This window comes from Corvus cornix, chromosome Z (genome assembly GCF_000738735.6).
Source record: "Corvus cornix cornix isolate S_Up_H32 chromosome Z, ASM73873v5, whole genome shotgun sequence".
NCBI lineage: Eukaryota > Metazoa > Chordata > Aves > Passeriformes > Corvidae > Corvus > Corvus cornix.
Window position 1 is genome coordinate 2875142 of NC_046357.1, and position 23550 is coordinate 2898691.

The following is a 23550-nucleotide window of genomic DNA, read 5'->3' on the forward strand; positions in this document are numbered from 1 at the left end:
TAAATAAATTCTAACCAGATTACAATTTACTATTTCTATTTTGTTTTGCTTTAAAATAATCAGAAATCCTTTACACAAGTAGAATGTAAGCCATCGTATAAAGCCTCTTCACTTGTTGCAGTTGCAGTGGTGTTGCCTGTATTAATAACATTTTCTTCGTTCAACAACAGCATTTTCCTGTTCTACTGGAACTAAACAATCTCTAACTAGGTATGTGTTGCAACAGATATAAACCGCAGGAGTTAATTTTGACAAGTAAAACCCACCCTAAACAAAAGATAAATAAAAAGAACTCTCCAGAATAATTATTTCTATTTATTTTCTGCAGCAAAGCAGTCAGCAGTACTTGGCCTTATCATGGCAAAGCTTAACAATGACAAAACCAGAATGACTGTCAAAACGGAACAGAAGTATTAAAAAATCTCTGGCAAATAACCTACATAATAAAATATTCTATTTCAAGTGCAGCCTTTAATTGAAATGCAGTAATACTCAATACCCTTATAAGCCTAGACTGAGACATCAGTAAGTCAGAGGTATATGGGAGTATGTATCTGTAATTCAGTCACCTCAGCATTTTTTGGAGAGACAATATGACCCAGCACACAGTCCAAGAAGTTCCTGCAGATCATTGAAGGTAACTTTTTGATGTAAGTGGTAGAAGAACTAACAAGGAAAGATGTGTTGTTGGACCTTGTACAAACAAACTAGGAAGGACTGAGAATGTGAAGGCTGGAGGCAGCCTTGGTTGTAGCAACCAGAAGACGGTGGAACTCAAGATGATCCTGTGTAGAGGGAGCAAAGCAGCAAGCAGGACTAAAACCCTACCCTTCAAGTGAGCTAACTTTAACCTCTTCAAAGACCTGCATAGAGGAATCTCAAGGGTTAGGGCTCTAGAAGAGAAGGGGGTCCAAGAAATCTGGTCAATATTCAAGCATCATTTCCTCCAAGTTCAAGACCAGTGCATTTCCATGAACCAGAAAGTAAGCAAAGGGAGCAGGAAACCTTTATGGATGAGCAGGGAGTTTCTAAAAAATCTCAAATAGAAGAAAGAAATTTATGGAATGTGGAAAAAAGGGACAGGCCACATGGGAATATGACAGGAGCATTGTCACAGAATGCAGGGATGTGACAAGGAAGGCCAAGACCCACTTCAAGTTGAGTCTGTAATGGAATAGCAAGGACTACAAGCAGGGATTCTACAAGTACATCATCAGCAAAAGGAATACTAGGGAAAATGTGGGGTCACTCATGAGTCAGATGGATGTCCTGGTGATGGAAGACAGAAAAGGCAGAACTGCTGAATGCCTTCTTTGCTTCGGTGTTAACTGCTGAGGCCAGCCCTAAGGAATCCCAGACCTTGGGGCAAGGAGAGGAAGGCTGGAAAAAGGAAGACCTTCCCCTGGTCATTGAGGGTTCAGCTACATAGGCTTAACATTCCTCATAGGTAAGCTCAGGAAATGTGGTTTAGATGAATGGACAGTGAGTCGGATCAAGGACTGGCTGAATGGCAGAGCTCAGAGGGTCAGGGGAGTAGAATCCAGTTGGAGGCCTGCAGTCAGTGGTGTTCCCCAGGGATCAATGCTGGGTCCAGTCTCACTCTACTTGTTTCTCACTGACCTGGATGAAGGGATACAAGGTTCCCTCAGCAGGTTTGCTGATGATACAAACTGGGGGGGTTGGCTGATACACCTGAAGGCTCTGCTGCCCTCCGGCTGGACCGTGGTAGGCTGGAGAGTTGGATGGAGAGAACCCCAGTGAGGTTCAACAAGGGAAGAGCAGGGTCCTGCCCCAGGGAGGAGTAACCCCAAGTACCAGCACAGGCTGGGGCTGCCCCACTAAAGAGCAGCTCTGCAGAGAAGGACCTGGGAGTTCTGGGGGATCACAAGGTGACAATGAGCCAGCAGTGTGTCCTTGTGGCCATGAGGCCCAGTGGGATCCTGGGGTGCGTCGGGAAGAGTGTGGCCAGCAGGTCAAGGGAGCTGATCCTCCCCCTCTACTGGGCCCTGGTGAGGTCACATCTGGAGTGCTGTGTCCAGTTCTGGGCTCCTCAGTACAAGAGAGAAATGGAGCTTCTGAAACGTGTCCACCGAAGGGTCATAAAGATAATGAGGGGTCTGGAGCATCTCTCTTATGGGGAGAGACTGAGAGAGCTGGGCCTGTTTAGTCTAGAAAAGAGAAGACTGAGAGGGCATCTCATTAAGGCATATAAATATCTCAGAGATGGGTGCCAAGAGGATGGTGCCAGACTTTTCAGTGGTGCCCAGATACAGGATGAGAAGCAATGGTCATAAACTACAACACAAGAAATTTCACCTCAAGCTAAGGAAGAACTTCTTTATGTTGAGGGTGGCACAGCACCGAACACACTGCCCAAGGAGATCATGGAGCATCCCTCTCTGGAGACATTCAAAACACAGAGAGACCTGTTCCTTTGTAACCTGCTCTAGGTGACCCTGCCTTGGATGAGATGATCTCCAGTGGTCCCTTGTAACTGTAACTCTTCTGTGATTCTGTGAATTTAAGGCAAGATCTGTTACAGCAATATCCTTACCAAAAGAGAGAGAGAAAAATTACAGATTAAGTTTACAGGAAAAAACTAGAACTTAAAATATTCAGATAACCAAGCAAATGTACTTTTTATTCTTTTTTTTAATATTTATATTGACTTTTCATATTAACACTACATGACACTACACAGCAACACACACACTGTCATAACACAACTGCAGCCCAGGTAGTTTCAAGTATGTTCTCACACATTTTCTTTTGCTCTTTTTCTGAGACAGCCCTAGAAAATAACTCCCATCTGGACAGTAAATCTATCCAAGTGCCAGTATAACACTTCCTCTGAAGAATGGTTTCTAATTGGATACCATTAACAACGCTGCTGAGATTAGCATTAGATCTGAGCTTCATTTCTGATGTTTCACTTGATTGCATATTCTTTGGGTGTGTATTTGTCGTGTTACTAAGAAAACCTTAAGAGGGAGGAATAAATTGATTTTTAAAACTACTGTGTTTGAATCTCATCCACTTCTCTTCCTCAGATCAAAAAAAAAAAAAAAAAGCACCATATAAATGCAGTGATTTTTAGTATGGCAAACTGAAGTCTAAAGGAAACCGCAGGAGTCCCACAAACCTTCATGGAATACGCAAAAACCCAAGCGTTTTTAAAAGCCATTGACATTGGTATTTCAGTATTTCAACACTAGTGTTTTCAGATGGCTAAAGAATTCCTTTACATTATGGAACTGACACAGTTCGGATTTAATTTTTCTCATTTTTAAGTTAATGCATAGCCAGGAATATGAAATACCTATCCCAAAAGGATACTGAAGTGCACTCCATCCCCCACTATCCATATCTACTTTTTTTAAAATATGCAATAGAAATAATCACAGCTACTATATACCTAGTAATCACAGCTATTTAGTACAGCTGACTGGAACCAAGATACTTCAGAACTGCTTTGCTTTCCAAATCCACTAATTTCTGCATTAAATAACCTCATTTTCTTTCATTGCTACTGTGAAAAAGATCCACGGAAACAAATTCCTGACTTTCTAAACAAAGAAAACAATGAAAATTAAATACACATAGCAACCAGACTAAAACATGGTAAGCTTCTGGCAGAGGTAAAAAACCATAAGAAGCATAAAGCTTATGCTTCAGGTTTAGTTCTTGGAGGGATTACATTTGGATCTACCATATGAGAAAATACAGTGTACTGCATACCATCAACATCTATTCCAGCAGAAAGGAAGAGACACTGTCTTAATTCCTCTAGTTATACCACCACAGTCAAAAGAGATGAAACAGCACAGGGGTAGTGAAGGTAAGAGGCATTACTAGTCATTTGCCCATAGGAAGCAACAAACCTTACAGTGCAGCAAGCACAGCTGAGGCAGTGCAGCAACAGCACAGATTATTAGCTCAGTGGAGAATGCCAAAGCACACAAAGCCTACAGCATTGTAGGCTATACAAAAGGTTAGAAAACACAAGCATGCGCACATGCTTCTATCTACTTAAGCATTTGCTGTTTATAGAAATGCCAGATAAAATACGCAGAAGATTTTGTATCCTTTGAACTAATATTTTATAGTCTCAAAATTACAGTCATTGAGGAGTCAATATTTATTAGCATTTCCACAATCTGAGCAGCACTATTAATAAAATCAGAGCAGATGGAAGCTGCTGTCATATGTTGTTGGGGTTTTTTTTCTGGGGCAGGAGGGGGACTAGGCAGTAACAGTTTCTCCACAGGAATTCATATAGAACTTCTGACGACTAAATATTCTATTGGATACTCTTTTTATTCATGAAAAATACTTGCCTCTACAAACACTTACAATATGAGGCAAAAGCAAGTTAGTGCCATCTGCATTGGCACACTTAATATAGAAAAAAGCTGATTCTGAACATGTGTTGCTTTTCCATTGAGCTTTGAAAGCAAATCAAACTTTGTCTTGTTAACACTTTTCACATTTTTATACATGCTCTCTAGCTAAAAATGTTAACACACCAGTAAGAGAGAAATTATATGATATGATGCATGTCTAGGCTTTAGAGCAGCAAACCAGAAAGGACACTAAGAGACCCAACAAAAATTTTAAGCATTTTTTTCAAGTACCTTTTATCCACATTTTCAAAAAAAAAATGTTTATCATTTCTAAGAACTGAAAAAAAAAAGAAATTACAAAACCGAGTATTCTAAAGTTCTCAAGACACTTAATAATGGCCACTGAGCTTCAAAACAGAATTATTTTCCTTTTCCATCTATTCCCCTTTCCATATATGCACACAAACACATGTAAATAAATGTAATTTACTTGGGTTTTCAACAGATATGCAGAGCTAAAAAAATTGCCTTCAAAGTAACATGAGAGATGATGCAGAATAAAATTCAAGTGCTTTGGAGGCAATTATAACAAAATACAAGTAAGTAAGAGGATTTCTACTTTAATCATTAGGCAGTTTGTCCAGAGGAAAGACAAATAATGTACTTACCACTGTGTTACTTTTTTCTCCCTGCTGCTTCTTCCCTGAGCTTTCAAAGTCAACATTCTGTTTAGGACAAAGGGACAAATTTTAGTCAACCCTATCACTACTAGATAAGAACAAACTAATATTTCATTGTATTGGATATTTATTTGGCTTTCAGAATTTTGGTTTTGTTAGAAGAAAAGCTGTACATGTGTGTGAATAATAGCCTGAATATTTCAGAGTACTTGAAAGACTTCCAAGACACCAGAACTGCATATATACTTTCAAAGGAGATAATTCTTTGGTGTATAAAACACTGCTTTTTATCCTACTTTTCTTTTAAAGCATTCTGTCTACAAAGTTGTTTCATTTTTACTCCTTTTATAGTAACATATGAAAATATTAAGTATCACACAGATATTTCTCTTGCACACAGTTCTGAAGAATTCTAAGAAAAAATACATCAAAAATTAAGCAAAGATAAAGAGAGTACATTTTTGCATTGTTAACTTTAGGAATTTTTTTTAAGTTGCAACACATTTTATAAGGCATAAGAGAACTCTGATGCTAACTTCACTGAAGTAGAACAATTAAAAACAAATTAAAGCATCCAATGTATTTGACTGAAAACACTCAAAATCAGTGGTTGGGCCAATGGAAAGGATCAATTTTGCCTCCGACAAAGGCAGAAGTAGAACATATCTTCAGAGGGATTAAATGTCACTGTAGTCCGACAGATCATACAACTGAGCACAAAGTTATGCAGAACAGATAAGAAGCTAAGTCAAGCAGCGTATAATCTGTCAAATTTTCATTATCTAGAAAAGAATTTAAATTGTGGGGATCACAGGTAGCTTCTTTCAAAGGATTGCCTATAAACAGAACTGTATTTCACTTCTTTCCAACAAAAGCAGAACCAGGCCACCATAAAACAAATAGATCCTGAAAGAGATTTAAAATCAACTTGTTCCAGGAGAAAAGCTTGTTTTGGGGTAAGAAACAGGACAATGAACTCCCACTCCCAGAAGCCAGGACTGCCACAGCAGGATTGCACTATAATCAACTTTTGCATATTGCATGTCCTATTCCTCATTTGGGAGTCACTGTTGTCAGCTTCTGCATTCGTAACAAGTGAACTCCAATGCACTACACTGCATAGATCTACTATTCATTTATTTTCAACAGAAGGACATCCAAGACATGCAGATAGCAAGGGGTAAAAGTAATATTAAAGCCTCAAGCCCTTCAAGTTCCCTACTGAAAAAAAAAAAAAAAAAATTCTCTGTTAGTTTAGCCAGCCTCAGAAATGCAGAGCAGTACCACTCAAGACAATTAAAAAAATCAAGAAAGACATCAAGGATCAAACCAGATTCTGAAACTTGGGCTCTTAGAAAAGTCAGTCAAACTGCCATAGCTGCATGCTTCTTTCCTTTCCCACAGCACTTTGATCCTACTGCAAAACTCTTTAATCTTTATAAAAGCTATTTCAGAGGCACTGTACACAAACTCCCAAACAGAAGAAATGCAGGTCTGCAATAGTTTTGCTAGGATAAGCAGAATTCATCCAGAGAACACAACAGTGCAGAGCTGGATCTGACAAAGAGACAGTCAGGTGATTGTGCCTCTGAAAGATAAAGACCTAAGGTCAAGAGTCTGCTGGCAAAGCATTCAGAGAAGAAAAATTATCAAAGAAATAGCTAGCCCCATAATCATCACAAAAACAATAAACAAAAAGGGATTACTCTTGCATCATTTCCTGACACCTGTTACACTGCCTCTGTTGAAATGCCTAAAAGAATAAAATCCAGTGATAGGGAGCCATTACCATTTGAACTGTTCGCAGACTTCCAACCCAAGCAGAAGGAACTCATCCAATCTCAAACATCTAGAGGCAACAATAGAGCAAGTGTGTGCATGAGGGGAGGAATACACAATACTACCTGGACATTTCAGGTCATTCTGCTTTAGAGATTTAGCAGCTACACAAGTCTCTGAACAAAAGACATCAGTAACAAAATCAAACAAAAGCAACGAACTCTGTGCAACTGATGTTTCCATAATGTCAGTTGAAACTGTGACATTGAGTCACAGAACCTTAACCCTCTATCAAAAGATGACAGCTAAGAAAGTGCTGTAACTACAACTGCAAGCACTGATGAGTTTCCAATAGCAGGAACCTTAAAGGCTTACACATACTCCTATCACCAGGCAGTTTGCAGGAAAGCACAACAAACTCTCTAAGAAAATAAACCAGGGTATTTGGAAGAGCTCAAAGTAACCGTGCACCAGAACTGTAGAAGTCTAGAAGACAAGGGGCTAATGTGTTTTTCTCAAACACCAATAGCAGGGTGTCTGTGGCACCAACCAAGGACTGCAGGTAACAACAGACAAGGACTGTTGGCAGTGACACCCTGTGAGAAAGAACAAGATGTGACTGGACCAGGGGCCATAAGGAGGTAGGACAGCACTTTTCTGGGACAAAGGTCTTTTCTCTACCTCTTGGAGGTAAGTACAACTCAGTACAGCAAACACAGAAATGAGGTGGAGAAGCAGGCATGGACTATATGGGGGGAATAAGACCACCAAAGATGCCCAAAGCCCTCTGACCCATTTCCAGAAAGGCCTGGAGGAATGGACTGTGAGTGGTAATTAATTTGCATAGAAAGTGTGACACTTACCTCCAGGGCAAGGAAAGCTTATCTATTAATAGGTAACCTGACCTAAGCCCAGGCAGTGGCCTCAGGACATGTCATCAGCTGGACTGATGCTGCAGCCAGGACTGGTAATCTCTTTCTTTCCTTCCTCCTTCTCTTTCTTTCCTTTTTGTCTTTAATGCATATCTCTCCCTCTGTCTTCCCTTAAACCCTACCCCTTTATCCAAAATCCACTGCCATGTGCTTATATAAGAGGCCAGGGTACTAACATACCTATTTCCAAGCCAAGTGTGTAATTAGTAATGAAACTTCACATGCTTTTGTGGATCATCTGACTTCTCATTCCTTTCAACCAATGAATTCTACAAATCTTGGGTGCTCCCTTTCCCTTAAGGGTGCAACATCACAAAGACCTCAGCTAGTTCAGAATACCACTTTTCTAGTTGTTTTGCAGAAGTGGTAACAGGTGCTTTAGATGACTAAAAGTTACCCTCAAGGTAAAAACACCTTATGAAATCTTATTTAACCATGCTCTAGGGCATGATATCAATCACATCAGACTGAGCCTCAATATGTTCCTCTAACCAAAAAGCCCTAGCACGCAGTTTTATGGGGAGAGTACTTGGGGGAATTACCGTATGTGTCCATCCTGTTCTTACTCTTTCCTAAGTATAACCCAAATGCTACTAGAAAATGCTTGCCAGATGGATTGCCAGTCTGCCCCAGAGCAGCTGTTCCAATCACTATACTCCAGGGGTTGCCCACAACTAAGTGAGCAAGTATTTCTCATTCCACTAAAGTATTTCACTTCCAACTTACCACTGGCTTCAGCTTACGGAGGACAGATAGCCTAAGAGAAATAGAAGAAGATTGTCTGAGCAGCCAGGGATCAGGTCAGGAAAGCTAAAGCACTGGTAAAATTAAATCTGGCCAGGGGCATCAAGGGCAACAAGAAAAGTTTCCATAAGATGGCTTCTTTACCATCCAGAGGGAACTGGAAAAGCTTCAGAAAAGGGTCCATAAGAACCTCAAAGTTCAACAAGGCCAAATGCAAGGTGCTGCACCTGGGTCGGGGCAATCCCAGACATGAACAGAGACTGGGAGGCGAACTCAGTGAGAGCAGCTGTGTTGAGAAGGACTTGAGGGTTCTTCTGGGTGAAAAGCTAGACAACAGTGTGCGTTCACAGCCAGGAAAGCCAACTGTATCGTGGTCTACATCAAAAGAGCAGCAGAGGGAGGTGATTCTGCCCCCTTCCCCTGCCCTTGTAACACCCCACCAGGAGTATTGTGTCCAGTACAACACATTCTTTACTATGAGGGTGATGAGGCACTGGAATACATTACCCAGAGAAGTTGTGGATGCCCCATCCTTGGAAGTGTCCACAGAAGGAGGGTGTGAACGTGATGATCTTTAAGGTCCCTTCCAGACCATGATTTCTATTATTTCTATAGGCACATGGGTGATAAAAGGAAGACTGTGAAAATGTGGGTCTCTCCAAAGGAAATGGGAGAAATGGTTACCTGGGAAGTGGAAAAGGCCAAAAGTACTCAATTAACTTTTTTGTCTCAGTCTTCACCAGCTAGTTCTCCAGCCACCTCACCTGAGCTGCAGAAGGTAAAGGCAGGAACCAGAAGAATGAAGAACTATCTATCTGCTGTAGGAGAAGATCTGGTTTGAAACATCTAAGTAACCTGAAGATTCACAAGTGTATGGGACCTGATGAGGTACATCTACAGATCCTGAAGGAACTGACAAAGGAAGTAGATAAGCCACTATCTAATCATACTTGAGAAGTTGTGGACGTCCTACAACTGGGAAAAGGACACATAACCACCATTTTTAAAAAGGGAAATAAACACCCATGGAACTTACAAGTCAGTTAGTCTCACCTCACTGCCCATAAAGACCATTGAGCAGATCCTCCTGAAACCTCTGCTAAGGCACACAGAAAATAAGGAGGTGATTTGTGACATCCAGCATGGCTTCATGGGGAAATCATGTCTGACAAATGCAGCTGCCTTCTACAATGGGGTTACAGTTCACTGCAATCCTCAGAATTCTTTCAACTGCTTTTGAAAGAATACTGATGTACCCAGAACACTCGTAGCAAACTTTCACACAACTGATCAGGATGTAGCATTATACTTCAGTACAACAAATGAGGCCCAAGCAGTTTTTACCTTCTCCAAACTGTTTAAGGAAACCAAACCAAACAAAAAGAGAGAGGGAGAGGGGGTAAATCACAACATGCTCTTCATTACAGGAAGGGCTGGAAATACATATCTTAAAAATTGCTTGCTTCAGAGACATTTCAGGCAGCCTTCACCTCTTGATAACCATCCTCCATATTAAATACTGAAAACAGTAAAACCAGCAAAATACTTATTTAAATAACTCCAGGAGAGTATTGCAGAATCCAGATTATCTGTGCTTGTCCTTAAACATCCATTCATATTCAGCAGAAAAGTACATTTAGATAAAAAGACTTTAGATTGATCAAAATTATCCATAGCAGAGACTCACATTAAGCAGAAACAGATCCCATACTGAACCACTAAAATCTGTCTTGTAAACCAAGAACAATTTTAGGGCAAGGAGATAGTTGGTTTTTTGCCTTTTGAAATGGGGATGAGGAAGATGAGGGGTTCCAAAGCAGACTGAGGAAGAGCAACTGTATGCACCATCAGTATCACTGTACTTGATCAAGAAGATTTTGCCTGCCAAAGGATCAGGGGAGTACATGCAGATGTGCATAATCATTTCATACACAATGATAATAAATAAGTTTTACTGTCAATGGTTACTGGCAAGATTCCAATTCAATCACAACCTGCCACATTGGTGGGAAATATGTGCCTTACAGTGAGATAATTTGAACAAACAAAACAACATATGATTTTGATTGAGGAAACAAAAGATAAACACAGCTGAGAAAATATTTATCTCTAGACAGCATACCTTTTGGAATTAAACATATTTTGCACAAAGTAGAAGGCCTGCAGACCACAGACAGCTTAGTTCATCTCAGATTCCCAGACTGGGGAATAAAGAGGGGTAAGAGAGAAGAAACAGGGAGACAAAGGATTTAGAGACCATTCTCAAAAACAAATCCATCTTGCTTTTCCTGGAAGCAGATGCTGTCCCTCCTGTCTCACCGCATTTTGTTGTTTCAGTATCTGAACCAAAGACAGACATTTAGAGTGAAGCAAAGAAACAACAAACTGTCTCACTGACAAAAATCTAACAAGTATCAGGGAGCAGAACTATCTTTCTACTGATTTTGGGTGGTCAAGTCTAAGATGTTAATAACGAAACATTACCTCAAGCAGCGTGAGACTGACCTACTTGAGGATTTGTTACCTCCTAGTACCAATGCTGTCACAGCTGCTGACAACCAGAATCCTTTAATGCAGGAAGAGGACAGCTGATGGCACATTCTAAGCAAGCACACAAAGGTTCACTTTTGCTTCCAGAATGCCCCAAAATAACCTGCTGGTATACTGCAGAGGACATGCAGTTCAAAAGTGTTCTGCCAAGGGCTTTGGGTATGCTTATCAACATAGGGAATGGAAAAGGCACTAAGATAGGTCCCTGGCCTGGGTAACTTGTTACATTAATTATATTTTAATATTAAGAGTTTCATTGTTCTGCCAGATTATCTACAGTTCCATTAAAGGTCTTTTTAATTAACTTAAAACTTAATGGACTGCCTAGAGTGCAACAAAGTGAAATTCTGTTATTTACAATATCACAACAGCACTTTTGCAGAAGAGTTAAGGAAACACATTCATACCTGTGCACACATAGATAAATCAGAGCTGCTGAATTTCGTGGTTGACTACTTTCCTTTGGGGAAGCTGGTCAAAAAAAGGGTCTCCAAGGCATAAATGAAGACTGCACCCATGACCTCAATTTTTTTAAAGGCGGCATTTTCACCTCTGTGGATATAGCTACAAAAACCTTCTCTAAGTGTTCTGAGTGCAAATAGTGGTTTTGCAACAAAACAAACATACCTAGACTTACGGAAATTGTCTGAGGTTCAAAACTCCCTTTTATAATAGTGCAGAAATGACCAGTATGTCTGCATTTGATCTCACCAGTGAAAAACTGCTCTAATGCACGTGCACCAGACTGGAGAAGTTTCGGATCTCATCAAACTGCAAGGAATCATTTACGAATCGAGATGCCTGTCTCCTGAAGCATAAGCCTCAGCACATGCTCTGAAAAGTTATTTTATATATTCTAATACAAAGAACAAAATACCAAACAACAAATAACAATTAAGCATAAACAGTTAGATCTACAACACCTTCAGAAGGCATAGCTGTTGCAGGTAAGACTCACATTGTGACTTTTATTTGCCTTTAAACCCCATATTCTCCAGAGAAGCAGTAAGATGTAGCACTATTTTACCTCCTTTCCCCAAGCACTGAGAACTGCAGATGGAGGTTGTTAGGCACCTCTCCAGATCATCTGGGCCAACCCACCACCAACACCACCACATCAGAGCAAACTGCAACATTAGATGCTACAAAGTCAAACTTTACTTTTGAGTTAAGGTCAATGTCAGGTTGTACAAAAGGAAACACATCAGTGGGATTATTTGGAAACATTTCCAGGGGAGAAAGCTGAGACTTAGTGTTTTTTGTTAACCGTGGAGACACATGTTTATGTGCTTCCACTCTAGCAAAATTGTCTAGTCAATGTAATTAACTATCTTAGGTAGTTGTTTTCCAAGTCTTACTAAAGCAACTGAATAATCACATATTGATTCAATCATTCATGAATGCATAATATAAGATGCTCCTGTTCACATTAAAAAAAAGGTATCAGGCAAATCTCTTTCTAGAATGAAGATGACTTATATCAATATATTCTGCTTTACAGGAAAGTACAGCTGGTGTTCACAGACTTAAAATTTATTAAAATCTATAAACCAAGGTTGTTTTCCAGAACGGTAAAGGATGATTAAAATGTTGCTGTATGCTGCTCCTAATCATTCTGCTTAAGGCGCTAGTGATGTTTACTGTTTCTGCTACTCGATGCCATCACATTAGCTCAAATAACCAGAAACCAAGACAGAAATGAAAACACAGAATAACACTGGTTTTCTACTCCGAACTTAACGCTAAAAAGTAAGAATTTTACGAAGGCTTTAAAACATTAATATTCATAGCATCCTTAAACACTGTACTTATTTAATATACAGATTTTTAACAAAATAAACAAGTTTAGTGATTTCTTCTTAACAACTTGATTCTGGTCTTTGAAGCATAAAATACAGCAGTACCTGAACTTAAAAAAAAAGAAATAAATCATCGCAACAGAATACTATCTGAGATCATTTTGTAGATTACTTATCTTAGCCTCACAGATCATTCTTAGGGACAAAACCAACACATTTCAGAATAGCAACAGTGTACCCCATGCACTGTCACAACTCTTTAACAAACCTTTTGTCTCTAAGTGACAGTTGTGCTAACTCACTGAGTAAAAGTGAGCAGCTGTGCCAAGCTACACACTGAGGTATAGTTAACCCTGAGGAAGCTTTGTTGTTAGCGGGAACAGAAAGAATCCAACTTGATTCAATATAGGAATTAAAAAGGAGAAAAAAAGTTTGGTTTTTTTCAGGTTACAACAACTTTCACATAAGGTTCAACCATTTCAAAGATTTCCACTGCTACAACAGAACTGACATTGACTTTTGAGGGAACTGAACATACCCTATGTCACATCAGGAGGCCAATTAGCACCACAAACAATGTGACATGAACACTGAGGATAACAAGAGTGACTGCAAATCCAAGAGAAAACTATTTAGATCTGGTGCTCCCACCCTTTGCTCCTATGTAGCCCTGTTCCTTTTCACCCTTTCCCCCCTTCACTCTTTAGTTTCCCATCAGCACATGGATCCTAAGCAGTGACCACTCCAAAAGGCCAAAGCTTTTTCAGTCCTATTACTGTTAAACACAGCAAATGTGGTAAAAACTCAACCTCCTTTCACTGCAGAACAAGAGAGACTGATAATGGGAAAGATGAGGATTGTGGAAAATTTGGAAAACAAGCGACTAAGAGAATAATATGTAAGACACAGAATATACAATTGAATCAGTAGTAATATTTATTACTGAAACCACAAAACTCAGTCATACACACACACTAAACAACACCAGAACGTACATGACTGTTTCTAGAAAAGACATACTTGATCTAAATTCAGTAGGTGGTTAACTTGTATTATGCTATTATCATGATCCTTATTTCTTTTTGCCTACTGCCATTCACCAGATAAACTCTTTTTCTTCCCCCAATTCATCATACCCACATCTTTTATTAGATATTGAAATACTCTAGGGAGGGACATACCTAATTTTATTTGTGCAGTACTTCAGAAATACCGCACCAAGACTTATAGAGACCATGGACATGTATAAAATGCTGGTGGTAGCCAACACCCACACTTCTGTGTGCAAATAGCACTTGTCTAAATATTGCATTAAGTAGGTGCTGACTCACTAAGACAACACATTCACTACTTAGTATGAGGAAAAAGTAAGTGATCTAGATACTAAAGCAAGTATGACCAAGCATGAGAGAAGGAGAAAGCACAGGGAATAAAAACCTAAATAATCAATTCTCCAATAACATGTGAAACTTAATCAGATAAATCCTAGGATAACTCCTAGAATGAACCCCAGATTGTCACAGACTGCGCATTCCTGTCCTGACAGACAAATGACCTAAGGTTCAAGTCCTCTTGGACAACATTTAAGTACAGGTTTCTAGCACTCCAGATGAACAACCTTCTATTTACACCCCAATAGTAAGACAAATAAAGATGATATATTTCTCTCCATTTAAAACCTGGGCAGCCAGATATACTTTCGACACACCTCCCATATCAGGCAGATACTCTACTAGTTATGACACAGCTTATGCACAAAACCGAACCCTAGAGCTGTTTTAAACTATCAAAGTACAGGCGGACATGACAGAATTCAGACTACAAATTTTACCAATTCTGTGAATGTTTGTGGCATCAAATGTTTGAATTCATCTTGTGCCTGTGGCCTTTTATCACTACTGGCTGGTCCAGGAGATTCTACAACACAGTTTGAACTGTTAAACAGCTAAGGCTTTATACTTGAATTTATCAAATTATGTACAAAATTCTTGGAACTAGTAAGACCTAAGTTGTCTTAATATGTTATGAAATTGATAATAGGAATTGGATAAATCGTTTACTTTTCACATCGTTTAGAAACGTAACTTTATAGCATAATGGAGATTTCAAATTTAAATTGTTTCAAAAAGAGAAGAAACTAACAGCAAACAGTTGCTATAATTGTATACTTAATTATAGATCTCACACCAGCCAAGTCATTGTTAGGGTATGTAAATTCCTGAATTCTCTTTCCTTTCAGGGCAGAGGTGAGCAGTGCTAGGTTAAGCAACACTTAAAGCTATTTTTAGATGTCATTTCCCCCCCCCACACATGTGTACAGGCATAACTTTCCAATTAACAATTGCTATTATGAACCTTTTACTTCCTTCTGCATTTATTTTGTTCCTCCCTACTTTACAAAATTGAATTAGGAGACATCACTGGCCAGTTTGATTACAAATACAATTAGCAATCTGACAACATGCTTGCAAAATTGCTAAATATTCATAGCCACAAAGGAAACTAACTTCAGCTGCGCTCTTAACATGCAAAGTGAAACAAAAATATTTGTGTTACTGCTTTGTCTGAGTGGGTTTAAATAAAAAAACAACCATCAGATACTTGTTACAGCTTCAACTGTCAAATACTGCACACACCAACTTGAATGTCAGTGCTGTCTATAAACAGTAACAAAGACACCAGGAGGAATAATATACTTCTATATTGAAAACAGAAATTATATAGTCAAGCAGCAACAATATAGAAGCAGAGATATGAATTTTTAAAAATACACTGATCTGAAGTAGAGATATATCCTGAAAGCAAATGTCCAGTATTAGAACTCTTTTTGTAAGCTCTGGACAATTGAACAGGTGTCTTCCTGGAAGCTGATGTTTCCTGTTTGAATTGATATTAAATTTTAAACTAACTACAGCAGCTACTGATTGTGACTAAACATATAAAACATCAAACCGAAAAGTATTTTTACCCTACTACACTTCACACAGGCATGCACCATCTGTCATGGAGGTATGATCTGTAACTCTGTGACATTATCACATTACTCTCGAAAAGGCTAATGCTACTGCTTAATCTCACGATTTGAGCCAATTTCTAAACACTAAGCCTTGGCTTGCCGTCAGATCTCCCTACCTGCCTGTGAATCAATGATGGAGCACAATTGTCACTTTTTACCATATAACTTAAAGCTACCCAACCCCTTTGTTGCAGCAAATTTATATTCTGCAAATACTATTAGAGGCGATTTGTTTCACCATTGAAAAGAATCTATAGAATCCCCCTGGATTTTAGCTATGTAGCAGGGTAACAATCCTCCTCTAACACACAAAACAGTCCAGACCCATAAGCTACCTGAACTAAAAGGGAAACAGCTCATTAAGGTAATAAAAAATTGCTGTCATTTGAAATTGCAGAGCTGCAAGGTAATTAATCCCCAACTCACAAGAAAATTTAAGGAAATTAATATGCTGAATTCAACAGATTAGAAAACAGTCCTAGTTGTTCCTGTCTAAAAAAAAAATCCCTCTGCTGATAGAACTTGAAGAAACGAATGCGGACATAGCTTCTCAATCTGAAAAAAACAAAACCACAATTGTTACTTAAAAATCATGTGTGGATGGCATACACTGGAAAGGAGCAGGATATGAGTTTGTTATATTCCCTCCAATAATGAGATTGCAGTGAGGGTTGTTTTGTCTCAATTCTTACCCTTTTTTTATTAAATTTACTTTAAACCAACACAGCATAACATACAGAAACAGCTGTTTGTGTGTAGTCTGGAAATCAGTAGGTTTCTCCTCATTCCCTATTTCTCATTCTTTGCAGGGTTGTCTTGTAAAAATATACTGCCTGGAGGAATATGCCCTTCATATACTGATAGGAGCCCTACCAAACTACATGCCCTAAAATGCATTTTGAAGATTATATCCATACATCTTCCAAAATCCTTTTTACTGTAGTTGCCCATTACAGTTCAAAATGCCTCTCAGTAATAACTGAATTGCAGTATTAGATCTGATAGCCAAAGAATGGAGTTTCTTAGGGGTTTCGGGTTTCTAGATACTGTTCCATTCTGACTTCTGAGTAAAGATAAAAACAATCAGATATGAGGCTTTAAAAACAACATCTGTTTAAACTAAAATTAATTTTTTTCTGGATCTTCCAGACCTTCTCCAACAAGCTAGTACAAGATCTGGGAAAATCAATTAAGTTCGTATTTAAAGCTTTCATAGCAATAAAGCAAATCACTTGTTTATCTGCAGATTACTGGATTTCAATTTATAGGAATAAACCTGTGTTAGATCTGACACCTCTATGCAATATTCTTTCTAGCAATAAGACACAGTAAATAAAAAAGAGAATAAAATCAACCCTTTCCAACAGGTTGATTTCTAACATGTCAGTCACCTTTGTTAACAGTTGAAAAAGTACTAGAATATTTTCTAGTATGGAAAAAATCTCAGTAGTTAAGATCAGTAGTGAGATTAATGTACTCATTTCATTCCAGATACCAGCATTCATTTTAATACCATTAAGGGATTACTATTTAGACAGACTTAAAATGATTGATAAAATAATTCAACAGTTTTAATACATGCGCTCTATGACAATGCACATAGTCCAGTCTTCCCATAAAATTATAGAAATCCAGAAAGTAATGCATGCGAAGTTAAATCTTTTCTGGTGTTCACAACCATAAGAGACTGGGCTGAGAATAAATGCTAACAGTATGACACATTATAACAGAGACCATTAATGAGCATTAGCAATTAGACAGCAGTAGTGTTATTAGAACCTTATTTAAAAAGAAAAATTTTCAACAGCTTTGATTAGACTGACAGGCCAGCACCTATATCTGAAATAGTAAATACTGAGAGACAGAGCTTAACACCCACTCACTAGTTTAAGACTAATGAGCCTTAAACTTAAATCTTGCTAGATGTAAAAATGCCTGGGTAATCACACCGTACAGATACCAAGTCTTTATCTCCTCTGGTTACTGTTTGCTTTAAATGCATGTGATGCAAATTACAGTTCGCACGCTGGAAAATGAGGGAAACTTAAAAAGAGGAGCCTTGACCCTCAATCAAAATTTGACTCTTTCAGAAGTATGGGAATAAAAAGGAAAATAAGGAAAAGGGCAATATCAAAATATAAAAAAGGGAAAAGAAAAGTTTGGTTGGATTGCTAACATCTCCGATCAGTCCAAGACTTCTCAGACACCTAGTACTGCTCTACAGGTGATCCTTCCTGTGACAAAGTGAAAAAGTCCTCAATAATGGTGAGAGCCTCTAAAGAGTCACCTCTCTTGTCTCCTCATCTTTCCATTGTGATGTCTTCCGCTGTTGGTCACCCTACTCCTCTCCACTCTTCTGCTGTTTCCTCTGTTTCAACGTGGTTTTTTCATACCCCAAGTTGCTTCCCTTGCCGTTCTAATACTACTGTCCCTGACATGCTTCCATCTCACAGGAATGTTCCAGATGACATGCACATCTGGGGACTGCCTACTTAAATTCAATGCATATAAAACCAGAACACAATCTCAACCAGCAGCAACAATGTTTTTATCACATGCATTGATTACTTCTGGAAATCATTACTTTGACCCACAACTCTCCTTGCTTCTCCTTCCTTTGAATTCCTGTAGTCACATTTGTCCCCAGCCCCAAGCACCCAAAACAAAACCTTAACCCCACAAACTTGTACTTATTACAAAAATTATTTCTAGGACACTGCTTGCCTGTATTGCTGGTAAGTATTCCTAATTTGTTTCTTTTCTTTTGAAGATATAAGCAGCTTATTTTCACCTATTTTTCAAACTATTTTCTCATTCAAAATCAAAAGGGAGACTCCTCAGTCAATAAAGTTAGCTTCGATCATCATCTATCTAGCTTCATCAATTCTTCAGAGAAACTATTGACAGCATTCCCACATAGATATATAAAATTAATTCACTGTTTGATCCTTCATATTTTCCTTGTCTCTTGGCTTCACAACAACGCTTAAAAATAAAATCCTGACAGCTACCAGGCTGCTGTTGTGCAAATACTACTGCTTATCAAGCTAAACAGTGTTTACTATCACCGTCCTCCACATCATGTGCTCCTCTTCTGAGCTAAGTCACCCTAATCTGTTCTGAAGGACAATCAACCTGTTGTGTATCCTACACTTGTGTTGAAACATAAGAGGCAATTCCAGTTTGCTTACTGAAACTCCTTTAAGTTACACAAAGGGTAATCATAATGCTTTGGAAAATAATTTATTTTACCCATCCTGTATGAAAATACACTACATATGCTACACTTATACAAATACATGCATAAAAACCAGATAATGCAGTTATGCTGGTACAAACATTTAGACTTTCCAAGAAGAAAATTTAAAGCAGACGTATCTACCTTGTCTGTTTCTTTATTGTCCCAAATCGTAGTAAGCAAAAATATAAATGAAGTTTAACAAAAACTGTAAAATCCAACAGAACAAATATTTTGAGTCCTGACTTTTTCATTAAGGGAGAAGAATGAACCCACAATTCCACCTTGAAAAGCAGCAGTCAAGCAATTTCCTTGGTATCTGAAAGAATGTGGGGGTTTTTCCCCTTGTGCTCCAATTATCTCAGCTACAGCTATAAAAACTACCTTCGTGCTTTCATAGAATCATAGAATGGCTGGTGTTGGAAGGGACCTTAAAGATCATTAGTTCCAACCCTTTTGCCCCAGGCAGGGGCACTTTCCACTAGATCAGGTTGCTCAAAGCCTGATTTAGCCTGGGATGGTGCATTCCCAGCTCTTCTGGGCAACCTGCTCCAGTGCCTCACAGTAGAGAATTTCTTTCCAAAAGCCAATTTAAACCTACTCTCTTTCAGTTTAAAGCCACTCCCCTTTGTCTTATCACTACACACTCTTGCAAAAAGTCCCTCTCCATCTTTCTTGTAGGCTCCCTACAGGTACTGAAAGGTGCTACAGGGTCTCTCTGGAGCCTTCTCTTCTCCAGCCTTCTCTTCTCTCAGCCGGTCTTCATAGGGGAGGTACTTTAGCCCTCCAGTCATTTTCATGGCCCTCCTAAGGACCTACTACAACAGGTCCAAACTTTCAGAAAGTTTTACCTCTTGATTAAAGGGAAGGTATTTCAGCTCCAAAATAAATTACAACATTTGTAGCTGTGAATAGAGATTTAGAATAACTCGAGAATACTTTTTACTTGAAGTCTGAACTTTAGCACTAAAGGTAAGGAAGGATTGAAGCAGCAACCATATAAACATCTAAAATGAGTAAGAACATTCTCTTGGTTGAATTTTACATGGCTTAGTAATAGCAAAAAAGTCCAGAGAGGCTTCTCCATCTAGCCAAAAGTCAAATCAAGCAGTTTTGTATCCTCAAACAGCAGCCCTTAAATGCAAAAGATAAGCAGGGCTCCTTTCTCACTTACGCAACTAGCTCAAGGGGGAGAGAAAGGGAGCACAAGAGTAAAACATCATTTTACATTATATTCTGGGGAAAATATGAATCCTCTACCTTAAAACCACATTGAATCTAATTAGTTACAGGATTACAATCAAACAATTTTCTGACTGATCAAAAAATTTAAAATGTGAACCATTTGTCGGTTGAATAAGCCTACCAACAAATGAGTTTGATCATCAAGTTCTTCTCAACCTTCTCAATTACAAAAGTCTCCTATTTTGCCAAGCAAATTAAACATATCTGTTAAATTTATAAAAAATAAAGGGTTAGTATATTTTATCTCATTCTCACTCACTTAAGTGGTCCTAACATTAGCATCCTAGGTATCTTAGGCAGACTCCCTTCATCCTTCACTTTCTGAAGTCGTCAGCTTCTAACCCACAATTCGTTGCTATAGCTTTTTTCCCCCCTTCATTTAATTAACAGATGCACACTTCTCACTACTATATTAGCTGGTTTTATATTTAATGTTTTCTAAGCATCTAGCAAAACATCCTTTAACTGATTTCCCTTTAAAACTGAGTAGAAAAGGAATTTCTATACAGATGATTTCACTGAATGGCTTCCAACTGATCTTTACAAAAAGGAACAAATAAATGCTGCTGATTAAACTTCATATTTATTACGTACAATCAAAGTCAATTCACAGTCATTTATACTTTCTCAACAACAAGGAGGTTTTAAATACACTACTGGTTACTGGGCTCCTTTCAATAATAGGTGTGACTCCAAATCCTTCTATAATGACTTCTAAAAATACTGCATCCATCATCTTTTGAAATGCACATTTTAGTATTAGTAGTACAAGACCACCTGCACACAAAAATTAAGTTTCCTGTACTTAAGGAGTTAATCATCCTGTATGGGACTGCTATTTGATAGTCCATAACAAGCTATTTCTGCTGTGGCTTACCACAGAGAAAACCAATTGATAAGTGTTACTTTTTTTTCAGTTCTCATCAAAATAGCACTGTCTTTTTCCTTCACTTTGCCCTTCCTAAATTGCAAGCTGCTATTTTAACCATCAAACACATCACTCCTTCTACCAAGGGTCAGCGATACTATGCAGATCAACCATAAGCTTTTTCTATTTTCCTTCAAACTGAGTACCCAACACTTTCTTCTTTATAAACATTTCTAGAATTATTCATCAGTCCTTCATAAGCAGTATTTCCAATATCTTGTATTTGTATTAGAAAAAAGTTGGGTACTTTTCCTTCTGCACGTTTTAATAGATGTTCTACTTGCCTCTCCTCTGTAATCGATGTTTACTTCCAGTCATTTTTTTTGAGGAAAATCTGTCACCTCTTTTCACCTTAAAATCAAGCCGCTGCTTCATAACAGGAAAACCCACTCCTTCTACACTACTTGTATAGCCAGCTAGCTCACTCTTATCATCACCTTTGTCCTAATTTGCTTATAAGTGGAAGTGTCTGAAGACCACTCGGACCTGCAGAAACACTATGCCATTTATCCACTTACACAAAAAATGACAGACAGTCTGTCTTGGATGGCTAAAAATCTTCACAAATACATAATCTGCACTATAACATCATCATGGCAATATAGCATTCCAAAACACACAGCACTTCCCCTGCTACTCCTTCCCTGTAAATCAAAATTAACTAATTCTTTTTGCTTCCTGTGTACAAGGCTTCTTTGGACTGAACTTGATGCAGACTGGCTAGCTTCAAATTTACCTGGTCTTATTTTGTGAAATCCAGTATTTCTCATCCTGATGTGGAATTCTCTAAGACATCAATCTGTACAGCTCTCCACACCATTGTTGTATGATCCTCCAGACACAGCAATGATAGAGGAAGAAAACTATTTTATATAAGCCTGTGCAATTGAATTTGCAAACTTTTACAACTCTTCATATAAAGAAAAATATTTTGGCAGAAAACCAAACTATGGCAAATCCATTACAGCTCCCCACAGTTGCTTACTGCATCACTGAAGGTAAAGCATTCTATTAGGCATTTCTGTCTCACCATCATTTCTTCCCACTAGGAGGAAAATATACTTTTGTAGTATATTGTATACAATTGGATCCATAAGAAAAAAATACCCTGGGATAGGGGGGAAGCAAGAAACTAAAGGAAAGGAGGAAATTGTCAGTGAGGTCTGTGAATAACACAGAAGCAAACCTTAACTGAAGAAATAGGCACTGACATTCAAAGACAACTGTCGAAAGGAAGTTTACTTGCCTACATTAGCTAGCACTTGATTCTATCTCCATGGAACAATGTAGATGGAGAAGACAAGGAGAGAGGGAAGAGGAAGCCAGAATGTGCCATGCTATTTAAATACATTAGAAGAATTCTCTGCATACTTCCTCTCTGACACCACCACACATTTATGACACTACTAAAGAAGTTTTTTATTTGTGAGTTACTAAATTGACAAATAAGATTCAGGAACTGCTTACATAATGCAAGCATGAGTTCCTCAACATCTAGTCTTTGCATAGAATTAAACAAAGTTGCCTCTATGGAGACAGGATGTTTTCCTTACAATACCCAATTCTGGCCGTGTGACAGCCAGCAAGCTCATCACACAAGTCAACCCTATGATAACCTAATCTTGCTTAAACTCTCTTAGCAGTGCACACATTTTAAGGGACAAACTAACTACCATTCCTCCTGAGTCCTTAAACGAAAAAACATTCAACAAAGCAGTCTAGACTATGTTAATATTGAAGTGCCCATCGGTCTGAGAATCATTTCAGTTAATGAGACAGCTTGTCCATACCTCCTCCCTGCACTACAGGGAACACCACGCTGGCAGAACGACGAGTCCCCCAAGTGCACTGCCAAGATAAAATACATCTCGTGCTGACTAGTTTAACCTTCACAGCTGAAATACCTGAGATATGTTTGAGCAGGCACTTCATGCCAGAACTTGTCAAATATAACTAGGAAGGGGGAGATTTGGGGCAGCATTTATTGCTACAAGGAGAAATGAATCAGCAAGTCAAGGGGGCTAACTCAGATTAAATATGCAAACCAGAGCTTATATAAGAATCTTGGAACATGTCCAAAATAAAGAATACAAGAACACGGAAGGGATGAGATACAGGAGATCCTTTTTAGCCAGTGTAGTTTTCTTTATTCAGGTGGAAGTCTTGAGAGCAAGACAATGAAATAGGAATTTTCTTGACTGTAATTAAACAGCTTCAAAATTAAATCCTTAAATAAAGCATTGTCAGAAGATGAAACACACTCCAAATACATTGCAAAAGAAGCTGCAAGACTCTG

General features: G+C 38.5%; 1 protein-coding gene across 9 annotated transcripts in view; it reads right to left on the reverse strand.

The window, feature by feature from the left end:
- Positions 1–23550, reverse strand: part of ERBIN (erbb2 interacting protein) — a 119494-nt gene that overhangs the window by 73327 nt on the left and 22617 nt on the right. For 7 of the 9 annotated variants that reach the window (XM_039567820.1, XM_010395345.4, XM_010395348.4 and 4 more), the window contains exon 3: positions 5012–5068. The exons of the other annotated variants lie outside the window; for them this stretch is intronic. The gene's annotated coding sequence lies outside the window, so the exon portion shown is untranslated. The remainder of the gene's footprint in view (positions 1–5011; positions 5069–23550) is intronic. 9 annotated transcript variants of the gene reach the window in all.